Raw genomic sequence first — 22921 nt, 5'->3', positions numbered from 1 at the left:
TGCATATTTAGTTTACAAATACATGAAACAACGCAGCAGGAGATTTTGGGTTCACCCTCTCGTTAGTTCACGACTGCTGAAACGAGCGTTCGCGACTCTGTTTACAGATTTAAGAGAAGATGAAAGTAAATTTTTTAATTATTTTCCGATGACTGTGCATTCATTTGATGAATTACCAATGAAACTGCAGTCATTCATCAAACGCATAGACCCCATGACGAGGCTTTCAGTTTCACCTCAAGAACTGTTGGCTGTGACTTTGAGGTAAGTAGACAGTATTTAAGTATTCATGCCATGTTAATTATTTTAATCAAAAGCTAAAATATAGTGAACTGGATTATAACTGTAAATGGTATTCTCATATCAACGATATTCTCTTATCGTATTACTGAATATGGGATTTTACTAATGTATTTTGATATAAAGCATCATAACTAACATCAGCAGATTAGGAGTAGTAGAAATATTTTTCATATTGTGTAGTTGTAAAGCAATTAAACAACGTTAATGCAATACAATAATATGTAATGGGCAATCGAACAACAGACAAACATCTCGAAACAAAATATTTATTCGAAAAGTAATTATGTAGGAATAACATTTTTTTCTATACCTGTTGAGTATGGTTATCAAAAATGTCCTCACTTTCAATTGTCACACATGTACTGTTGTAGGACGAAGGGTTAGCCGTGGTTTAGGGGTGTTGCTGGTAAGTGGCACTTGCGTGAGTCTGGATAGGCGAATCAGGAGACAACACACTCGCATGATTGTTGCTGTGTGCAGGACGATCAGTGGATAGCCTTTGTTGAGGACATTGCGGAGCAGTAAGTTGGAAAGTCTCATTCATGTTTCTGAACATTTGCAATAATTTCATCACCTCGCATCTAAACTCCAATTTAACGTCCAATGCCAACGTTATAACTGCACGAACCAGTGACCCAAAAAAAGAAAAAAAAATGTCATCATCCCGTGCTTCGGGTGAACCTGATGGTACTGGAGTAATCATGAATTTTAATAAAGAATCTTCAGTTATCCTGCATCGTTTGGCAGCAGGTGCATTATCCAAATTTTTCAAAGGTTCACTCTGTGCAGGCGATGATGTTTCTGCTGTCAATTCATTCGCAGTTTCACTACCAGCCACTCCCCCATTATTGACACTACTTTGCGTGGGACCTGGATCTATTGTTTTCGCAAGGAACGACAGTTGACGGGCGTATATATACCTTCTAGACGAAGTCGCCCCCTGCCTTGAGATTGTGTCTTTCCTTTCACATTTTATGAAGGGATCTTTAATACCCTTCCACCTTTTCATGAATTTTGAACCTGTAACCAAACAAAAACCTTAGTGTACCGGGGTGCTACTAAAGACTCATTATTATCATTATCATTATTATTATTATTATTATTATTATTAATATTGATCCTTTGCGGATACCTGGGTAGTGCTGCAATCTAATTGATCTACATTATCAATACAGAATCGGTCATACAACACTGTGTAAAATAGTAAGGAAAGTTTTCAAAGCTGTGTGGGAAGTCTTGCGTGAAGAGTGTATACCAAAATTTACAGAAAAAAGGTGGCTGAAAAATGCCAAGAGATTTGAAAAGCATGCAGACTTCCCCAACTGCTTAGGTGCCTTAGGTGGCAAGCACGTGAGAATAGTTGAACCAGATTTCAGTATTTCTCAGTTCTGCAACTATAAGAAATTCTATTCTGTAGTTCCGTTCGTAGCTGCAGATGCAAACTATTCGTTCAACTATGTTGAAGTTGGGTCTCGTGGTAGAGAATCGGACAGCACTATCTTCGAAAACTCTAAGCTGAATAACTACTAGAAAGAAAGCCTACCAAAAAGACAACCTCTACCAGGAACTACAGAACCTTCTGTGCCCTTTGCGTTATTAGAGGATGAAGCGTTTTCTCTGACTAATTTCGTCATGAGACCGTACACCAGGACTTTCCTCTCCTACAAGAAACGCATCTTCAACTATCGTTTAAGTCATGCTCGGAGATATGTGTAGTGGGCATCTGGTATTTAGACAATAAACGGCGATTATTTCACAAACCTATCAATGTTAAGCTGAACTTCACTGCTCGCACCATCAAATTTTGCTGTGTCCGTCACAACTACTGTCGTTCCAGAGATGGCTATAACTTTGAAGACAGTTTAAGTATACAGGGCCTATGTGATCTGGGCAATGAAGATCCAACAACCCAAGGAGGAATTTCACTTAATTCTAGAAGAAATGTTTTCGCTGATTACTTCACAAATGATGCTGTAAAAGTACCATGGCAAGACAAATGTTTTTAAATCTGGTCGGTATCAATCATAGTGAACACTGAAACGATGTATTATCGAATGTGAAAGATGATTTCATTTATTTTACTGTTGAAATGTGTGTAATTATGTAGGTGCAATACAATAAAGCTGAAGTAACAAAATTTATTTTAAATTTTCATTATTAACAGGAGGTTTGCTCATTGAGTTGATTGGCTCTCGCCCGGGAGCACAAAGCATTTCTTGCTTAGCGTTATTTAAAGTTTTAGAGTGCCCACATTCGAGCAAAAGCACCACCACAAGAACACAAACAAATAATTGTTTAAGGATGATAGTTACCGGTACCTATATCATTTTTCTCACCGTCACAAAACTCTTCCCACACTTGAAACCAAGCGGCTTTCTTCTTAACTCGACCGTGATACTCCTTGCGATAAGTATCCCATATTTCTTGGTATTTTTTCACCTCTTCAATAAACAATTCGACCTTGAAACAGGTTGCAACCATGGCAGGCTGACTGCAGCTGTTCGTGTGGTTGCGAACACGTGTGTGCTGCTCTATGCACATGCAATGATTGCTGCTCCGTGACGACCGACGAGATCGCTGCGACGAATCAGTGGCTGGCGAGCGCAATTAGCTCGCCGCGATCTTGCTGTTACTTCGCGTCGCTACCGCCGCAGTGTGCGCCGCTCCATTGTTTCACATGGACTGCCGAAACGCGCGAGAAACTGACGCTGCGATCGCGCGATAATAAATCGCTCGTGTGCACCGAGCCTGACCAGAACAGGAGACAAGATGACAGAACATCCGTTAAGACATAAAGGAGTACTATATACATAGTGGTCCATTGATCGTGACCGGGCCAAATAGCTCACGCGCAGTTTGTCCGCTACTGATGTGGGGACTATCCGCGACAGCAGCTAAAACACCTACTTGGACATCATCATTTGTTTCAGGTCGTGGTTGACGTTTCACATGTGGTTGAACACTTCCTGTTTCCTTAAATATCCATAATCCGGCGAACGGTCCGGACACTTGGATGATGTCGCCCATGATACCGAGCAGCATACATAGCACACGCCCTTTGAACATTATACCGTCCGCACTGGCGGAATGTTACGTGATACCACGTACTTACCCGTTTGTGACTATTACAGAGCCATCTATCACAAAGCGAAAAAAGTGGTCCAACTGAAACATTCACATTTCCTTACGTACTACACGAATATGTAATAGAAAAAAGGGGTTCCTACTTTTAAAAAAACGCTTCTGACATCCGTTTGACCTATGACAGTGCCATCTAGCGGGTCAACCATAGCGCCCTCTGGTTTCCTCCTTCAAGCTAGACGAGTTTCGTTCTTTGTGGCTTTTTCGTTTGATGCTTATTTCGTGCGATATTTGGCCCGGTCACTATCAATGGACCACCCTGTATACAGCAAACAACTGCAGTTGCAGATTGTAAGCTCTACTGTAAGGTGACAAGCTTGCACAAGACAGCAATTCGTGGCAAGGATAAGACGTGGTTTCCACCCACGGTCGTAGTAATGAGGATGTTTTTCCAAGGAGTTTGGCATTTTTAGTGCACAAATGCACTGCCACAGTACATATATTCGCTACAGTAATTAATCACACAAAATCCATCACCATTTCAGAATTTTGCTGCTCAAACCTACAATGCTAGAGGGAGAAAATGGCTTTCATTATCAATTATTAAGGCTCTTAGTGGGTCAGAAACGAGTTCAATAGGAAGAGAAAAAAATGTTTGGTCATTTGGCCAGTAACATAAAATGTAGCAAACCAGGTCTTAAATCTAACCTAAATTTATTTCTCATGGACAAATCCTATTCCAGAGCTCGCATTTTTATTTAAAATCTGGTAAAAAAATAGGTTTTAAGCGTAGTTGCATGAGTTGAACTGACAAGTAATCTCTTGATTAGTTTGAACACTAATCACGTAGCGCCCTCTCCATATCTTGTAAACTGGCTAGTTTTAAATAATTTCAGTAAAAGGATGCTTCAAATAAAATATGGAATATGTAACTTACTAATACTGATCTGTCATCGCATTAGCAACAACCATTCCTCCGAGGAAAAAACGGAGTTAGTGTCCGCGTAGGAATAACACATGATTCGTTTGTTGAAGATGTTATCCGTAGTGTCCCTCATTTAACACAACAAGCAATACAGCTATAATCTGAAAGCGTCCCAGTTCACAAATTCTATGCCTCCCACTTCCTGTGGTAATGGAAAACAAGTGCGAATCACGCGCGACCGCCTACGCATCTACGGCTAACACCAGTGCGCTCTCCAGATTCGTGCATCCATATTCATGGTAAGCCGTTCCCCAGTAATGCCATAATCTGACGCCCCGGGGCCATGCCGTCCGTATTAGGTCTCCATGGCAGGCGTTCGCCGCTCCGGTGCCTGCAGCAGCAGCAGCAGCGACGTAGCAAAGCCCCAACTCGCTGCACCGCCTTCAATAACTGCCATTTGAACGACTTTTTAACTTCTTTTCAGAAGACCATGAGGCTGTGGGAAACCAGTTGATGTGCACGTTACAGAGGCAGATAATAAAGTTCTGGCGTAGCCCGTATAACGATTTTAAAACAGCACATTAGCTTCGTAGAGGTTCCATTAGTGACAGATGTGTGTGCTCATGATACAGCTAATGCTGGTAGTTAAACATCCAACCGGTAGGTGTCATTTTCGTGCAAGCAATGAAATCTTAAGCACTCAATACTATGTATTTTTCGTAAGGAAGTGTATCTTTTGCTAATATTATGACGATTGTTAATAATTACGAATTTATTACGTTCGATTATTGAAATGTAATGTAAAAATCATGTTACGTGATATGTGAATATTTGCATAAGAATTACCCGCCAGGATAGCCGAGAGCGCTAACACGCTGCTTCCTGGACTCGGGTAGACGCGCCGGCCCAGGATCGACTCCGCCCGGCGCATTAATGACGAGTGCCAGTGTGTCGGACAGCCTGGATGTGGTTTTTAGGCGGTTTTCCACATCCCGCTAGGTGAATACCGCCACGTTCCGCCTCACAAAATATAGTTTTCTGAAACTTTTTGTTTATTAATCACTTTAAAAGTTATTAATGTTGTGACTGATGCAAAGTAAAAACCGCGGGATAGCGAGATATAGGACTGCAAGCTGACCAACCATGATTAATCTTAGTGAATCGGCAGTGAGAGCATTGCAAGCATTTTTTGGGCCAGTGAATTACTTTGTGGTGTCTAGAAGTACAGTCGCGGCTCAGACATCAGGATAATGGGACGCGTTTACACTGAGCTCTGAAAAGGTGTTTTAATTTTGCGGAACTATGGTCATAGAATGATTGTGGTGTGCCTTAAAGTGTTAACGGATGATCATTTGAAACGAATGTACGAATACTGAATTTTTTGTCTGCATTGTACTCTCTTAAATAACTCAATTCGACTGAATACCTAGGAATTACAATTACGAGCAACCTAAATTGGAAATAACACATAGATAATATTGTGGGGAAGGCGAACAAAGACTTCACTTTGTTGGCAGAGGATTTAGAAGATGCCACAAACCCTCTAAAGAGACAGCCTGCTTTACACTTGTCCGTCCTCTGCTGGAATATTGCTGCGCGGTATGGGATCCTTACCAGGTATGATTGACGGAGGACAACGAAAAAGTGCAAAGAATGGCACCTAGTTTCGTGTTATCGCGCAATAGGTGTGAGAGTGTCACTGATACGATACGCGAGTTGGGGTGGCAGTCACTGAAACAAAGGCGGTTTTCTTTGCGGTGAGATATATTTACGAAATATCAATCACCAACTTTCTCTTCCGAATGCGTAAATATTTTGTTGACACCCACCTACGTAGGGAGAAAGGATCATCATAATAGAATGGGAGACATCAGAGATCGAACGGAAAAATTTAGGTGTTCTCACGCGCCATTAGAGAGTGGAATGGTGGAGAAGTAGTATGAAAATAGTTCGATGAACCCTCTACCAGGCACTTAAGTGTGAATTGCAGAATAACCATGCAGAGGTAGATGTAGATGTAGAAATCCACATTGCGGTATATAAAAATCGAGACCAAGAAATGACCAAAGTGACAGGTTTGTGGAATACTGAGCGAGCATTCTACTTCACAGACAACCTATTGTTAATTTTTGATTAACAGGTCAAGGATATATAAAGTCTTGTGTCCAAAGTGGCTTTGATTCCATGTGAATATCGTAATGTTAACTCCAGTTTTTATCGGACATGGCAGAAAATTCATATCCAAGGTATGATAATGTATTGGAACTTCCGTTCGCACACTTTCTCTAAGTCAATAGCTAGTAAAACTCAGGAACCAGAAAACATGAGCTGCACCCATTAGATACTGTTGGTTAGGGTGATTGATTCTGTTAAAGATTCTCCGGCTGAAGAACTCTGAACTTTTTCTAACAGGGTAGGATTGGGCTTGCAGATAAAGAGCACCGAAAGGTGAGGGATCAGTCTTTTTTCAGAAGGCCACAAGTACATCGGGATGCCACTAAGTAACGTCCTATAGGTAGTGATTCAGTTGCTCCTACCAACGTAGTTTTACGCAAGCTGTCTTTCACAAAGCCATGGGTGAGGTTTTCATATTCTCTCCCTCGCTATGCGCAGACTACCAGTCCTACAGGATAAGTTAACAGGACGTATTTGTAGGATATACAATGTAGTTAAATTTTGTTCAAAAATGGTACAAATTACTCTGAGCACTATGCGGCTTAACTTCTGAGGTCATCAGTCCCCTAGAACTTAGAACTACTTAAACCTAACTAACCTAAGGACATCACGCACATCCATGCCCGAGGCAGGATTCGACCCTGCGACCGTAGCGGTCGCTCGGCTCCAGACTGTAGCGGCTAGAACCGCTCGGCCACTCCGGCCCGCTTAAATTTTGTGCTGCCTGCAGTTTTAGAGTTACTCAAAGAAAAGAAACGTACAAAAGTGAACGTCTAACCTATCACCTCCCGCTCATCTCCCCACTCATCCTCCACGTGTCAGGATTTCTAGTATATTTTTCATGGCACTTCACGCTACCAGCGTACAAAAACGTTCAGCTGCACGAATTATCTCCCACATTCGACGTTTTTTGGTCTTCACTGACTGCCCTTATTAGGCCATTAGCTTAGTCGAGCACTTACAAATTGTAAAACTGACGTTTATATGAATGTTACCTTCCAGTTTTTAGAATCTGAACAGCATAAAAAGAAAAACGATTACAGTGTTGTATTCGTCAGGCCTGACTAGGAATCTAAGATTGGATCGAACTGTCAAATTAATTAGTTTTAAGGTAACGTCTACAGTATGCGTTTTTCATTTATTGTCCCAACTGCCCCATTTAAATGAATAATTTTAACGAAATACCTGATTACGCTGGTGGATTAGTAGCCCAATCAACAGAGACCAAGAAATGTCGAATATCTTGAATAGTTCGTGTAGTCGGAAATTTGTATGTTACGGTAGAAGGAAGTGCCACAATGAGTGAGGGACTGATGGTACGTTTTAATATCATTTTTGTACGTTTTTCTCGAGTTACACAAAAATCATGGCCTCCAGCGAAAACGTATCTCAATACTAAATTTAACTACATTTAGTTTCCTACAAAACAGTCCTGCTCATTTTCTTCTGTAGGACTAATAATTTGTGCGTAGCGACACAGAGAATATGAAAATTTCATGCGAGACCAGGTGTAAGATTACGGTTTGCATAAATGCATCAGTAGAGACAGCTAAAACACCTTGTACTCATGAGCTTGAAGGTAATACCACCTGATGAACTGCCTACTGATTCACCCTGTATTGGTTCGCATTCGGATCGTAATACTGTAGCGATTCTGTGTGGCAAGATTTCGACAAGCCTCTACTGGATATCTGGAGGCATGTGGCATTGGCATGTAGCTACATGAAATTCACCTAATTCCCTTAAGTAATGAACCGGTGAGTTGCTGGTGCGGAACCGGTGCTCATTATCTTACCAGATATGTTCCAACCGGTTCACGTCAGGCAAATTTGGTAATCAATATTTCAACGTGATTCGCTGACATTCTTCTCGTGTCACTGTACCATGACCCTGGCATTCGAACAAACGACGGGTATCTATCTGAAAGGTGAAATCGGCGTCGGGTAAGACATCAAGCGTGAAGGGATATAGGTGGTCGGCAATAATGATTAAGTAGCTGTTCTATTGCTAGCACAGGTCTCTGGAAGCCCAGGTGAGTCCCCCATGGCATAATACGGCCGGTATCACCATGCGTACATGGAGTGATACCGGTTTTCCCTGGTAAAACTTGTATAAATTGCGAAAATCCTCTACCATTCACATTTCATTTTTCTATATGCGTGACGCTATTGCCTTTCCTTATCTTCATTAACAATATGTATCACTCTTCGACCCCTTTGTCCTAGATGCAATACTGTTTGCGCTTGTAGTTTGAACGTGCCATCCCGTAATTCTTATTTGTTGTTATACGTATGATAAAAGAAAGTAAGCTAGCTGTACACTGTTGTAATTTCTAGATTCAGTATTCTATATGAGGAGTAGATTGCCACATTCTTATATTAATATACGTAGTCTAAAATACGTAGAACGCCTGGTTAGGTGTAATATATGTCAGTAATTTTCCGAGGTTAAATAATTCATTAAATTGCTAAATAAAAATACAATATATTTTCCTCTAGAACGTTGATGAAAATATTCAAGGCAAATGTTTCTCTGGCATCATTTTATTACTTGCTGAGAGTGGTTAGTTAAGTTACGTCTTCTGTTCTAGCTCCTGCTGGGAAAGACGGAAATTACCTTTTCTGCAGGAGCTACAAACTCTCGAGTACATCAGCCTGTTTAATAGAAAGGCTTCGTAGATTACTCCCAGCTCAAGTGGGAAATTTGTGGGCTGCTCATCAAGTTTCACTACAATCCCCCCTTCCTCTCTCCGTCGCCTTTCTTCTGTTCACACGGGACGAGAGAACAGGAAAATTGACTTGTAGATCGTGGGGTGGTAATCATTCTCTCTGTCATACTGTTTTCGGGCAACAAAGAGAAATGCTTATCTTATAGATGTACCGCAAGATACTTTACAGCAAGTTACATATTAATACTGCAAAAGACCTTAAAACAATTAGCAGGTGGCTCTTATAAATTTCCAGTACCATAGAGGTGTCAGGCAGACGTCTTGTGAGGTACAACATAGTGAGTCCGGTGCAGAGATCATTAGAAATGGTTTTCTGTTGTAATTCTCCAAGCCAAGAGTGTAAATGTGTCACTCGGATGAGTGACAAGCCTTTCGACAGTCTGTTTTTATTCAGACGTTGATATCTATACACACAAGATTGAAACGGAGGAAGGAAGTGAAACCAAGGACTCGTGCATAAAACAATTTCTCGAACAAAACCACAGAGAAACGTAGGCCAATGTTTAAGACTGTAGAATTGTATTCTATGTTATCAGTATTGTAATTAATCCGCAACTAGAGGTCGGATTTTGGAAAGTAAAGCCCAACTGAATTCATCTCTTTCAGTACTACGATAATAGCAGCAGAATTTTAGATTTCCATTCGTATAAGGGAATATCATTTCGGTATCTGTGTAATAAATATAGGTATGAAAACAGACTGTACTCATTTAATGGTGTCTTTCTCATAATTCATTTGGGAGGGAACATAATTACAGTATCTTAAACAGTGCAGGACATAACTGAGGTGAACAGCTTCACAGAATGACAGTTATACTCATATAGGGGCAATCAAAGAGTTTCCGTTTGAGGGCGCTGCTGCAACTTATATTTGGGGGCATTGCTGCAACGTATATGCATGTAGCGCGACAGCGATGCGTGCATAGAAGCACCAACTTGTACACAAGGGATTAGTGAAGCAGTCGTCCCTTTCCGACGTGCGTCCGGTAATTGCGGAAACCAGAACTATGGCGACGTTATTACCGAATGCTTCCAAACGGGATCAACATGCTGTTATTCTTTTCTTGGCTACCGAAGGATAAACACTGGTTGGAACCCAACGGAGAATGAAGAATATTAGTGGGTCCACAAGTCTGTCAGAAATCACTGTTTTGGAATGGTTTGCTAAGTTCCGTGCTGTTCGTGATTCGACAAATATCGCAAATGTCGTAACGCCAACTGAAGAGCGAAACTCCCGCCTTATAGTCCTGATCACTCCCCATGCGATTTACACTCCTTCGGTACCCCACAAAAGACACTGAAGAGTCGACGATTTTTATCGGACGAGGATGTGCAGCCAGCAGACAGTTACTGACTTCTTCACGCAGCAGGACACGGTGTCTTACGTAACAGGTGTTTTTAGCCTAGTGCCTCGATGAGAAGATTGTCTCAATGCTCACGTCGATATTGCCTGTTGCCATACCGACTCTAGACTGTACGCCCTTCGAACGGAAATCTTTTGATCAACCCTTATACACTACTCTGCAAAACATATGGGCGAGACAGACAAAAGACTGAATGTGGGGGGGGGGGGGGGGGCATGTTTCCCGATATCACTTATCGCTCACAGAAAGCTGGACACGCGTGGAGTGAGTTCAGCGTGACTACAGAGCCAAATGTGGCTGGCCCCGCTGCATGAGACAGTTGAAGGATCGGGAAAGGATGGCGTGGTGTGTGGCAATAATAAATAAAAAAAAAACTGAGCACTATGCACTATGAGACTTAACATCTATAGTCATCAGTCCCCTAGAACTTAGAACTACTTAAACCTAACTAACCTAAGGACATCCCAAAACACCCAGCCATCACGAGGCAGAGAAAATCCCTGACTCCGCCGGGAATCTAACCCGGGAACCCGGGCGTGGGAAGCGAGAACGCTACCGCACGACCACGAGATGCGGGCTGTGTGTCAATCAGCGAGCAGGTAGGTTCACTGTGGTGGTGTTCTTTAATAGGACATGATGAGCAGACAACAACAGGATGATTTCGCAAGGGGAAGAATCATTGGAAAACTGCAAGAAGGACGAAGTTTGACGAGTGTACCCCAAGAGTTTGGCATTGCTCACAGAATTGTTCCAGGTGCATGGGAAGCTATCCGAATCACAGGCAGTACTGCCCGCAGGATAATAGATGGTCGACCAGTTCAGCTACAGAACCATGGAGAGACGCACGTGAAGCAACGGGTACAAATACCGTCACATTTAACATGACTGAAAGGCAGGCAGCCTCACTCTCCACAGTGTTACGGCGACTGCATGGGGGTTGTCTCTTCGCCCGACGATCAGTACATTTCGTTCCGTTGACGACTGTATATCGGCGACAACTTTTGTGATTGTGAGGCAAACGAGCAATGAGGTCGCGTACTCTTCCCGGACTAGATTAGATTCAGTCTTAGTAGTGAGTCTGGACGTACCCTCATATCTCCTGGTATGGGAACACGAAAGACACTCAGGAACATTGTCGAACATGATCGTTTTGTGGTTCCCTGTGTCACGGTGTGGGGAGGCGTAATGTTGCATTGGCTTACTGACCTCCCTTGAACACGTTACAGTCACCAGTCAGTATTTTGCGAAGCTGTACTCCTTCACCATGTGCGTCTTATTATGGGTGCACTCGCTCGTGACTTCATCTGAATGGATGCCCAAGCGTAACGAAAAGCGTAAGTGGAGGAGCTCTTGTAAAGACATGATATTCAACGAATGGATTATCCTACCACTTCCCTCGACTGACATTGCATCGAGCCCGTGTCGTATGCAATTGGGAGCATTATGGCACCATGGTCTTGGGATAGCGTCTTTGATTAGTAATGAAGACGTCAACTGTCCCATGCTCGAAACATGGCAAAGCTTACATTTTGATGAATAATCGACAATGGCGCCCAAGGACTTCAGGCATAAAAAGCCACTCTCATTCCACCAACGGCGTTGTCAAAGAGGGCGAAGTAGCGGGCAGAGGTTCAGAGCAGCCTCTCGTCCTTGGGGTGGAAAACTCCCCCAAAGGTGGACGAATCAGCAATGATCAACGGTATGAGGATGCTGAAGGCAATGGAAACCACTGCATTAAAGACAAATAACTTGTATCCACGGAACATGTGGGTTTCAACTGAAAAAGTGTCATGATGATCTCTCCATTGTCAAAAGATTCCGGAATTGCCACTCATTCCGATCTCTAGGAGGGGACGGCCAACGAGGAGGTGACCATGAGACAGAGATTCAATAAACAACGAAAGGACAACGTTCCCCTGGGAGGGAAGCTTGGAAATCTGAAAAGGGAAATGAAAATGCTCAGTCTAGATACAGTTGTGGTCAGTGAAGTGAAAAGAGGAGCAGGATTACTGCTGAAGCCAACAGCAGCAGAAAATGGTATACCACGAGTGGGACGCGTTATGAATAAAAAGTAGAGCAGAGACTGGGTTACTGTGAACAGTTCAGTGTTACGGTTGTTCTTATCAGAATCGTCAGTAAACCAACATCAACAACGATAGTTCAGGTACACAAGCCGACATCGCAAGCTGACGACGAGGAGACAGAGAAAGTATACGAGGATATTGTAAGTGTAATTCATTTCGTAAAAGGGGATGAAAATCTAATAGTCATGGGGGACTGGAAAGCAGTTGGAGTGGAAGGAGTTGGAGAAAAGGTTACAGAGGAATATGGGCTTCAGAGAAGAGAAATACCAGTTTGAATTCTGTAATGAATTACAGCTCGTAATAACGAATAATCTGTTCAAGAATCCCAAAAGGACGATATATACTTGGAAAAGGCGGGATGATATTGCAGGATTTCAATTATATTATATGATGGTCAGACAGAGATTCTGAAATCAGATACTGTATTGTAAGGCCTCCGCAGGAGCAGATACAGACTCATATCACAATGTAGCAGCCGTGAAGAATAGGCTGAAGTTTAAGAGATTAGCAACGAAGAATCAATACGCAAAGAAATGGGATGCAGGAGCACTAAGCAATGAATAGACACGCTTGAAGTTCTCTAAGGCTATGGATACAGCAATAAGGAATAGCTGAGTAAGCACTACAGTTGACGAATGTAGATCAAGGTAACTGCGAACAAATAATGGGTAACAGGCGATATACTTTAGTTGATCGACGAAAGGTTGCAGTACAAAGATGGTCAGGAAACTTCAGGAATACAGAAATACAAGTCCCTTTTTTATGCTGTATTGACCTTAAACAGAATTATTTACACTCCATGTGGCTGAAATAAGTGACATCTCAACATAAGTAGCCTTTGAAAACGGTCACACAACTGGGTGAGCAATTCATCGATAGCTGTTAATTATGTATGCAGCACTAATGTATGTAATGTTTAAAAAGAGAAACTTCCGCTAAAAATTATCGGACAAATATTATTAACATACACTGGTAGAACTGCAGGATAAAATTTTTGTTCCCCTCTCAGAAGCTGACAGAAGTGAGCATTACTGAAACACATGTATATCTCCGAGCCAAATCCACTGCTAGGAGATTTGGACTGCAACGGTCGTAAGGATTTACACATCGTCTCAGCACTAAATAGATATGAAGTGCAGAGGAGCTAAAAAGAAATGACTGCACGAAAAATGTGAAGAAATTGAAAAAGAAGTGATTGTCGGAAGGACTGACTCAGCATATAGGCAAGTCAAAATAACCTTTAGTGATATTAAAAGAGTGCAACGGCAATCCACTGCTAAATGCAGAAGAGTACATCGAAGGCCTCTATGACGGGAAGACTTGACTAATGTGATACAAGTAGAAACAGGAGTCGATTTAGAATAGATGGGGGATCCAGTAGTAGAATCAAAATTTACGAGAATTTTCGAAGACTTAAAATCAAATAAGGCAGAAGGATTGAGAACATTCTACCACAATTCTAACATCGTCGGGGAAAGTGGCAAGAAACCGACTATTCAAGTTCGTGTGCAGAATGTATGAGTCTGACTATATACCACCTGACTTTTAAAAAAAATATCATCCACACAACAGCTGACAAGTGCGAAAATTATCTCTCAATCAGCTTAAAAGATCATGCATCCAGACTGTTGACAAGAATCATATACTGAAGAATGGAAGCGAAAATTGAGAATGTTACATGATCAGTCTGCCTTTAAGAAAGGTAAAAGAACCAAAGAGGCAACGCTGTGACTGCAGTTGGTAATCGGAGCGAAACTAAAGAAAAATCAACACACGTTGATAGGGTTTGTCAACCTGGAGAAGGCGTTCGACAATGTGTAATGGTGCAAGATAGTCAAAATTCTGAGAAAAATAGGGGTAGCCATAGAGATAGGCTGAACATATATAATATGTACAAGATCCCAGAGGGAACAATAAGAGTGACGATCAAGAACGAATGGTGTAAGACAGGGATGTAATCTCTCACCCCTACTGTTCAACCTGTACATCGAAGAAGCAGTGAAGGAAATAGAAGAGGTATTCATAAATGGAATTAAAATTCTGCTGAAAGAATGTCTATGATACGATTCGTTGATGACATGACTATCCTCAGTGGTTCAAAATGGTTCAAATGGCACTGAGCACTATGGGACTTAACATCTGAGGTTATCATTACACCTAAAACTTAGAACTACTTAGACCTTACTAACCGAAGGACATCACACACATCCATGCCCGAGGCATGATTCGAACTTGCGACCGTACCGGTCGTGCGATTCCTGACTGAAGCGCTTAGAACCGCTCGGCCACACCGGCCGGCTTATCCTCAGTGAAAGAGAAGAAAAAATACATGATCTGTTAAATGGAATGAACATTCTAATAAGCTCAGAATATGGATGTATAGTAAATAGAAGATAGAAGACAGTAATGAGAAGTAACAGAAATGAGAATAGCGAGAAACCTAACATGATGATTAATGGTCATGAAGTGGATGAAGTTAAGGAATTCTGTTACCTAGGCGGCAAGATAGCCAGTGACGGAAGAAGCTAGGAGGACATCAAAAGCATACTAGAAATGGCAAAAAGGGCATTCATGACCAAGAGACGTCCCCTAATGTCAAACATAGGCCTTAATTTGAGGAAGAAATTTCTGAGAATGTACGTTTGGAGCACAGAATTGTATGGTAGGGAAACATGGACTGTGGGAAAACGGGAACAGAAGAGAGCTGAAGCATTTGAGATGTGATGCTACAGCTGAATGTTGAACATTAGGTGGACTGATAAGGTAAGGAATGAGGAGGTCCTGCGCAGAATCGGAGAGGAGAGGAGTATGTGAAAACACTGACAAGGAGAAGGGACAGGATGATAGGACATGTCTTAAGGCCTGAGGAAATGGCGTCCATGGGTAGAGGGAGCTGTAGAGGGTAAAAAATGTAGAGGAAGACAGAAATTGGAATACATCCAGCAAATAATAGAGGATGTAGGTTGGATTCAATTTCTACTCTGATATGAAGAGGTTGGCACTGGAGAGGAATTCGTGGCGGGCAGCAACAAACCAGTCCGGAGACTGATGACTCAAAAACAAAAAAAAGCACCATGTCCTCGTGCAGCAAAAGCCGTCCTGCATTCATCAACCGCTCTAGTAGAGGAATTGAAATCCTGTAGGAGGCGAGTTAGTAATGAAACGGTCGTTACTACTGTTATATCGTCATGAAATCACACTTAAATTGTCTATGCGTGCCTTACAGCTAATTTCGCCGTTTACAAGAAGCTAAAAACTATTTTGTGGGCTGCCAGAAAGCGACAGAGAACGTACTGACCATAATTACCAGTGTGCAAGTTCACATTTCTCTTTCAGCTCGGTGAAAGAAGATATTCTTACTTGCTATTTGCCCTGTGGGGTCAAGAACAATGATTATAAATAAAAGTTTTAAATTTTAACTAATTAATGTATTCAAGTAAAAGTAACACACACATGAAGTATAATGATATCGCGTATGATAATAAAATTACCGGTATCGGAAACAGCACTATTAACATTTCTATGGGAAATTCATCTCGCCTTAAAAGTGGAAAATCATCTCCCCACTTGCCGCGCGGTTTTTTCAAAATTTACAGCGGCGCACGAACCGTTACTTCTGTGAAACCTAAATGATCCAGGACGCTTACAATCCTCGACAGTTCATGCCCCATTTTTATCGAAAATGTTTTTGGTAGCTGACCGGCTTAGATGGCAGGCGTTGACTGACGCGGTCAGATTGATATCTCGGTGCGCAGTGTCTCTTCTGTCTCTCTGGCCATATTGATATACACGGAAGCAGTGGACCGCCAAACGGAACATCTGCTATTAAGCTCCCTACACACAGGTAGCCCCTTTCCCAGACACGTATTATTTAATATCTTTGTCATTTTGTAAGGGGTCAGGTAAATCCAACACCTTCCATGAAAACCTTGACATAATAAGCAAATCTACTAGTACGTCACATAGCTCCGAATATATCGTGACATTAAATTAACCAAAGTAATACAAGTAACGAGTGGGCAAATGGAATGCCACTGACTAACACAAGAATGCCTAAATTCATGTCGTACCTTCCCACCGTGAGGCAGACGCAGTTCCGAGGGGAGAAACGAGGACAGAAGCCGAGAGCAGAACCGTGTTAAGCTAGAAGGCCCTACGATAAGGGATGGACTGGACACCCACGTCGCCAGCCTTCCTCTAAGTCTACCACCCGCACATTTTAGCGTGAGACTTTTTCGTGTCCCTGTTACGTCAAGGACCACCCCCCAGCCCATGTTAAAAGCTAGAGCCCTTCAGATAAACAGGTTAGATCTTACGATAACACAAAAAGGGCCACTACCACCCGCTAGTTTTAGCGTGAGACTTTTTCGCGTCTCAGGTACGTCAAGGACCACCCCCTAGCCCATGTTAAAAGATAGAGCCCTCCAGAAGAACAGTATAGATCTTACGATAACGCTAAAAGGACCACACCAGCTGCAGGTTTTAGCGTGAGACTTTTTAGCGTCTCTGTTACATTGTAAACTTCAAAAACATTGCCCCACCACGATAAGTATAACGTTTCTCATTGCATAGACAGAATTTTTGTAGGCGGAGCTTAAGGTTAATATTGAGACCCTGATTGGTCAGATGAAAACACAGCCAGATAGTTTTTTTAAAACCAACTTCGGTAAATTGTAGTAAGGAGAAGTTAGCAGAGAGTTAGTTCCGAAACGGCGAGCTGGATGGCTGGTGCGCCGGCCGCTGTCGGCCTATCGCTGCCTAAACACCGACAAGGTAATGAACACACGCGATGCCGCATTTTTGAGCGCATAAGGCTTCACTCAGAACTGCAGAAGACTAATCTGTTACACCCCGTTTTTTGCGTAATACTAGTGGCGATCGTTAATTAAAACTCATGGTGTTCACATTTGCCACTTGAAGAACAAATCTGAAACGCGATGATTTTTCCTTTATATAGTTATTGAGAAGCTACATCAGCCACTGTAATTTACGACATGTTAAATAAGTAATTAAAGATAATTGATGGTCACTGTAGACCATTTTGATAGTTTTTTCTTTTGTGAAACTTAAATTAAACCAAGATTATAGATGTGATATGACATAGGTCATCCTTCGATCGATTGTAGAACTTGGAAACCCATTCAGGGAATATTCGTTCACATTTTTGTTGAACGCAGTTGGTTTTTACCATCCTGTATTAAAACATCTCCTGTTGTCAATAGTGCAATTTATAAACAATGTTTTGTAACTAGAGTAAAATTTCCAATGGTAAACTTAATTGCTTTTTCGACGTTATTTTACCAGCTAACTAAAAATAGGAAAGCCTTGAACCCCTTCCACTAAATTTAGTTAGTGTTAAGATTCTTTTACAGGGAGTGCAGTGGAGCTGACGCTGAGACCATCAAGTATTTGGTTATATCATCGCTAGTCTCACTGAACTCTTCTGAATTCTACATGTCATGTGTGGTCTGGCGTCTCCTTACCAGCAACAGGTCCCAGGTTCAAACTAGTTAATTCCCTAAAAAACACGCTCAGAGCGTCGTTGTGCGAAAGTGGTAGGGAGACACGATATAGAACAAACAGGCACCACCATGAATGTTTAGAAAATGGCGATCCTGCCAGTATGGTAAAATACCATGATTGAAGGTCGACCCTATGCCTAATTATGTCAGAAAAACATCATGCTAAAAATTTGTCGTTGAAAAAAATTTGTTTTCTTAAAGTTTTACATAGTCGAAAACAGTAGCTGCAGCGATAGATAGTAATAAGGTATTCAACAAATAGTGAAACATTGCAGCAGCGGCAATAGCATACTTAAGTTATGAATTTTGAAAATTGTTAGAATTAAGTTTTCTCCTCAATGCAAGCGCGCAGGTGGCGGATACATCGTTGACAAGTTGGTTCTGACCCAACAAGTAAGTGAATGGATTGTCAGTCTTGGTACTGTCAAATCGTGTGAAAAAAAGTTTATGAAACGTATGAGCGCATGTTGACGCGAAGTAGGGCACTTGAATTGCTTTTAAAACAGAAAATAAGGGATTCGGAAAGATTAGCAATGGCATATCGAGACCTTGACCGAATTGAGGTAGAGACCCAGCATGAAAATCGACAGAGAATAGAGGACAGCACAGCAGACGATGCAGTATCGCGAGAAGTAGGACAGATAACGAACCATAACGAGGATAATGTACGCCAAGGCACAGAAAATCTAGGTCAGCATACGACAGAGGAGCAGGAAAGTAGAGAGACAGTCGATGAGGATTCTAACTTGCGTCTTGAATACGTAGAACCCACATTACAAGTAATCAGAGCTCCCTCACCACAGAGTACAAGGAATGCGAGCACAAACGTGTCACAGCACAGTTCAATGCAATCGGTTGCGAACCAACGCTTGGACGAAAACACAGAGCGTAAGACGTCGGAAGAAAAGGCAATAGGACCCACCAGTCTGGCAGAATTATTACAACAAATTACGGAAACCATGACAAGGCAAAATAAAGACATAGCGAACCAAATTTAAATTCAGAATGCAGAACCCACGAGACAAATGCGTGCGATTAAAGAACAAAACAAAAAAATTCAGTTACACTTAAGTCATATTGAAGACGAGGCAAAAGAATCTCGAGAAGTGATAGGAAATTTAATAACAGGTTACAATCAATTGAGAACAGACATTGACAAGGTACAAGTGGACGTACAAACATTGCGTAATGACACTCAGGACGACATCAAAACATTACGTAACAACACCCAGGGAGAAGTCAAGAAACTAAAGAAACAGATAAACGTAATTACTAGACAAGCAAAAGGTACAGCGCGTGAAATTGTTGAAAACAGTGTGTTACACACACGTATCACAAAAGCAGCGCTGAAAAGATATGATAACCGCATAGTTAAAATAGAAGCGCAAACGAAGCGACAATTTCAGAAATTGCGAACAGAGTTGTTGCAAACAATTGAAGAGCGTAGTGAACAGGATCGAACAAGCACAGAGTCTGCAACCACATCCGTATCTGTAACAGCAACGGAAAAACAAGCAATTAACGAAGATATTACGCATTTGCGATTCCAATTACAGACGGAAAGTAACATACGTGACAATGGAAAGCCAGGTTGCGAAGAGTACAGTGCAATGCATTCAGCTACACGTTCACAACCGATGGATGAAAATTACTGCGTACCACTCCAACGATACTACGCAAGGGTAGGCGAAAGTTACAGTGGACAATATCCAATGGATCTACCACAACCGGAAAGAAGGACGGGAGAAATGATCAGAAACAAAAGTGGCGAAGAATCGCAAATTTCGTATGGAACTAAGACGAAGTACGACAATGATCATTTCCTCACAGTCAGAAAATTTCAACACTTTCGAGAAGGAAACTCGTTACATCCTCGAACTTTTATTGATCAATTCAGAGTAGGATTACCAGAACACTGGACGCTAGCACACAAATTAGACTTTATATGTGCACACATGTCAGGAACAGTCGCAGAAACCATGCAGAATGTTGCAGCGACTTGCCGATCGTACGAAGATTTCAGAGAGAGGTTTCTCTCACGATACTGGTCCAGGGAAGCGCAGAACAGAGTGAAGTACGAATTATTACAGAACCCATATTTTGAAATTCAGGAGAGAAGATTCCCGTGAAATTTTTCGAAGTAATTACAAACAAAAATCAATGCTCGGATGTACCATACAGTGCCGGAGAGTTGATTAAATTATGCGCGATGAAGCTACCATTGAAATACCAGCAATCATTAGTAGGTCGCGGAGGCAATGACGTCAAAGCATTTAGAGGTATTCTAAGGGAACTAGAGCTCATATTTTCGGAAGATGACTCAAGAAAAAGACGAAGCGCACGTGAAAACGAAAGCAAAAAGCAGTGGAACCCACAAAACACAGTAAGAAGAAACAATAATTACTTACCCTGCGATAACTTCGCACCAAGAAACGACAATAGATTTCAACAAAGAACCGGTTATGGATTTATAAGAGAATATGGCAATATCTATAATTCACCCAGGAACGGCAACAACTATTACAGAGGGAATAACGACAACTGGAACGGGTACTGGAGAACCAATAGACCGACAAATTGTCAACAAAGAAACCACTATCAACAAGCTGAACAAGAAAAGCGAATACAGATAGAAGAGGTTGAGATAAGACCACCAAAACCCGATAAACGTTCGGATTGACAGCTAAGTGCCCATGCCAAAGAGAATGACGCACCGACCCAGGACAATTGCAGCACCTTGAACAGAGAAATCAAAATCTTATCACGAGAAGAGAAGAAGGAAGAAACAAATCCACAGGGACCAGATGAAAAGGAAGACAAGAAAATAACAATATCGTGTTGGGACGAAATTAATTGGGAGAATACTGACCAGGAAGATGAATTACCAGAGGCATGCACAACGAATGTAGGAGGAAAGGACGAAGTAATGAGTATTGCAGAGCTATTTGAGATGGAAACCAGGGAAAGCGAATTCAATGAGGATAATGCGCAGTCGACAGAAGCTGAAAATAAGTTACAAGTGGGCACACAACCCAACGTATATAATGAGGGAAGTTATGAAGCGATGATTAGTGCATTTAGATGCGATTATGTGGAAGTAGCGACGAAGAAGGAGAAGATAGACGAGGATGAGGAAAAAGTAGAGGATGTTGAAGAAAGCGTAAATGAAGGAATAAATAGAGAAGAGGAAATAAAAGAGAGAGAAGTAGCAGTCGAAGCTTATCCTACAGAAAGTTCGAATTCACAAGGGAAATTCCTAAAAAGACTCATGTATGATTCAGTGGAGGATTCGTTGATGCAAGAAGAAGAAGAAGAAGAAGAAGAAGAGAACCAACCCTTTCAAATTCAACCAATTGTGAAGGCCATGGTAAAGCATATCCCAGTCAATATTGTAATTGATAGCGGAAGTGAACTGACTGCGATCTCAGAAAATTTATTCATGCAGTGTTATACCAATGAGGAATTGCCAGTTCTGAAAACACATAAGATTAAGGTTAGAAACAATGCTGCGGAAATTACAAGACAAACAAGGTTAACTCTTTCATGCGAAGGTCAAAAGATCGAAGCCAACTTCGTGATTATACCTAAACTAACTGTAGATTTGATTATAGGTGCAGATTTTTTAAATGAGAGATGAGCGATAATAGATATAGGGGAAAGATAGCGTAACATTCAGGAATGTCACACTTCTCTTTGAGCAAAAGCTAAAATTAGAAGAATTACCAGTTATAAACAAACAATTAAGAATGATGCGAGATAAAGAGGATGAAGAATTAGAATGGTATGCACAAAAGAAGCAATCGCCTCAACTCATGTTAGAAATCCATAAAGATATCGACGAAAATTTGCAAGAAGTTTAAGGTATTTCGGAAGACAGTAAAAGAGAATTGGAGGGTGTTTTATGAGATAAAGCAGAGGTATTTTTACCTATGGCTGACAGTATTAAACACTTTCAGTACAAGTTTGAAGATTAATTTTATTACTCGCAAATGATCAGCACAATATTTCAAGATTATGTTGCCGATAAGATCGTCAGGAGAAAGAAGAATGAAGAGAGAGGAAGGTGGGAAAAAGAAAGTAGTTTCAATAATAACACCAATAGTATCATAGATTAAGATGAAGGGATAAAGTGTAGATAGTCTAACAGCATGAAATACTAAAATGCTATACACCACGACACTACACAAAAATAAAAAACGAATTTGAGGATTCTTGAGTAGACGTTAAGACTCCAAATATCTTAGAATTGTAACATGGAAAGGGCGCCGAAATTTGTAAAGCTTTTTAAGAAGGTGTATAACAAGTAGATACTAGATATATGTTAGATGATTATAAGTAAAACTTTTTGTAAGAACCATTGTAAAAACTCCAGCAAGGAAGAGATGCAACGACCCACAAGTTGCAACGCGAGAAGTATCAAGAAAGAAAAGGACGTAATTATCAAGACACGATTCCTACATAGCAGGAGCGTTGACAGAAGGGAAAGGACAGCGAGACCAACAAAAGGCCCTTGTATAGATAGTGGGCAATAAATTTGCCCGCTAGGAGGAACCCTGCTTGGAGGGAACACCGAGCTGCACAGTGACAGACCCCTGCTGAGACGCGGTGGGACGGCGCTGGGACGGCAAATGCCGCAACAGTCTCCGAGCCCCAAATGAACAGAGTGAGCAAAAAACGGCCGGACGAGAAGACCGCTTGGGCAACCCACCACTGGCAAATAAATATGCGTAAAAGTCACAC

At 41.6% G+C, this 22921-nt stretch overlaps 1 protein-coding gene across 1 annotated transcript in view; it reads left to right on the top strand.

Moving 5' to 3' along the window:
* Positions 1-22921, top strand: part of LOC126336767 (suppressor of lurcher protein 1-like) — a 4187167-nt gene that overhangs the window by 1529004 nt on the left and 2635242 nt on the right. The window lies entirely within an intron of this gene.

The sequence above is a fragment of the Schistocerca gregaria genome, chromosome 2, assembly GCF_023897955.1.
Source record: "Schistocerca gregaria isolate iqSchGreg1 chromosome 2, iqSchGreg1.2, whole genome shotgun sequence".
Classification (NCBI taxonomy): domain Eukaryota; kingdom Metazoa; phylum Arthropoda; class Insecta; order Orthoptera; family Acrididae; genus Schistocerca; species Schistocerca gregaria.
Note: the sequence above shows the minus strand (reverse complement) of the source record. Positions and strands in the feature narration are given on the sequence as shown.